Raw genomic sequence first — 2,254 nt, 5'->3', positions numbered from 1 at the left:
AATAAAATGGAAGATGAACATAGCTCAGAGCAAGTTGTGAGGAAAAGGTCTAGGAGACTTGCATACTGAACATCAGTGTCAGGCACATGGGTGGATTCATGAACAATCTGAGTTAGGACATAAGCAATGGAGAAATCGTGACAGAACGTCCCATCATCATCTGTCTTGTTTGAGCTAACCATTCCACATTATGAACATTGAGGTCTCCACAAACGTGAATGCTAGCCGAAGGATGAACAGACAGGATGCCATCAATTTTCTCAGATATACTCTTAAAGATAGTAATTCTGCTGTTATGGGGGCGATAGAGGGCAAATATAAATGCAGTAGTGTGGGCAAATGGAACCCGGAAGCACATAAGGGGTAATTTATGGTCTTTTCTGAAGATATCCTACCATATGAAAGCCATCTCTAATGTAGGCTCATATACCATGTCCATGGCGATCTTGGCGGTCAGATTTGGATATTAAGTTAGATTATTATTTAATTATGAACTCATCTAGGGAAATAGTTGGTCCAATGCCAGTTGTGTTTACGAATAATAGGTCTGATTTAGTCTCTTGTAATTGGGTTTCAACCTCTGGAAGGTTGGAACGTAGACCAGAAGAAGGAGACATGGTAGTGGGGTCTACATTGTAAGTTGGAATTCTGGGTTTAATCGTGTATCTTTTCTGGTGACTTTTCATGGTGGAATTTTGGGATTTGTGGAACAGGTCGACAGACTTGGCAGAAAAGGAAAGTAAGGGAGAAAAAGAAACAAAGAAATATTTTTTGTAGCCCATGATAAGGTAAAGTCAAACAAATACCCACTAATATGGCATAGAAGGTTATTCATACCGAATCCAATAGTTTTAGGAAAAAGCATTTATGCTTCAAGTCCGTTATATCTTCACATATTAATTCATAATGTTTAGTTTGCGTGTTTTATAAAGGATTCTGTTGTTTTTGTTTTGTGTTTTGCAGAGTTTTGCAAAATTAAAGAAACAAAACAATAGCATTAATGCCTGAAATATTTTAATTCTGGGAAACAGTATCTTAAGACAAGGAAGTAGGAGAGAAAAAAAAGAGAGTGGGACATGAATGTTGTTTTTGTCTTTGGCTTTGCAGAACATGATTGAGTTTTGCAAACAGATAAAAAAAAAGGCTTTAATGTACGGTGTATTCGAGTCAGCAAGCCGTTATTTTCTGACAGCCTGATTTGGCAGAACTAGGCTGTTTTCTGGGTTGTAATCTATCCATATAACTTATTGCTGGTTAGTTTTTAGTCACGTGCAAGCAACTCTATAAGTCACTCTGTCGGTCGGTTGGTCTGTCCGTAACACTTTTGTGCTTGGCCTTTTTGGTTAAGATCAAAGGTCTGTTGTTAATAGATGCTTTTCTTAGCTTTTAAAGCTTTTCTTGGCCTTTTGGCCAAGATCAAAGTGTAGTATCTTTTCCGGCAGATACTGCAAGCAAAGACCATATATAAGACCTTGGTCAATGTAGGGGCAACCCTTCATACCAATTGTCACTATCCAGCTCCCCTACTCCGCGGAGAGTTGGTCCCCATTTCCCCTTCACTCCTAACATTAAAAATCGGCCTTGTGCCTTATTTGCTCGGTGGGGGAGCAAATAAATACCCTTTTCTTGGCCTTTTGGCCAATATCAAAGTGTAGTATCTGTTCTTACTACATGCTGTACTTATGTTTGTAACTTTGTGATATAAAGTGGGGGATCAATTTTCTTTATTAATTTAATGTAAAATGATCACCCACTTTACAACCAGTCAGTCTCAAAGCCATTCAAGTCATTCTCCAGATCATTCAAGTTGTTTTTGAAGGATTCCAGTTATTTTTTAAGCATTCAAGTCATTCTTAAGGTCATTCAATTCATCTTTAAGTTCATTAAAGTCATTCTAAGTCATTTACTTTTTATTTATTTAAGTCATTTCAGCCCATTTTTCGGTCATTTTAGTTTATCTTTAAGACTTTCATGTCAATCCTACATTCACACATTCATTTATTACACAAGACCATGCGATTAATGGCTTTTGGCCTTGTTGACTTTGAAGTGGTATTTATTTTAGCTCCCTATATCAAGTAGCTTTATGCCTTGTCTGGAAAGATTCCTATTAAAAAAATCTTAGCAACAGATCAGATGTAAGTTTTGCATTTAAGATCTTTAATAAAAGTCGGTCTCATGAGCTTATTGATTTTTTTATCTATTTTTTTCTTTCTTTAGGATTTTTTTTTTTTTTCATTAATTCACCGTAGTC

The 2,254-nt window shown here is 36.4% G+C and overlaps 1 pseudogene; it reads left to right on the top strand.

The window, feature by feature from the left end:
- Positions 1–1,617: 1,617 nt before the first annotated feature.
- LOC145277228 (U2 spliceosomal RNA) lies at positions 1,618–1,755 on the top strand (annotated as a pseudogene).
- Positions 1,756–2,254: the final 499 nt, after the last annotated feature.

Source organism: Euprymna scolopes, chromosome 5 (assembly GCF_053919585.1).
Source record: "Euprymna scolopes isolate OS-2025 chromosome 5, ASM5391958v1, whole genome shotgun sequence".
NCBI lineage: Eukaryota > Metazoa > Mollusca > Cephalopoda > Sepiida > Sepiolidae > Euprymna > Euprymna scolopes.
Note: the sequence above shows the minus strand (reverse complement) of the source record. Positions and strands in the feature narration are given on the sequence as shown.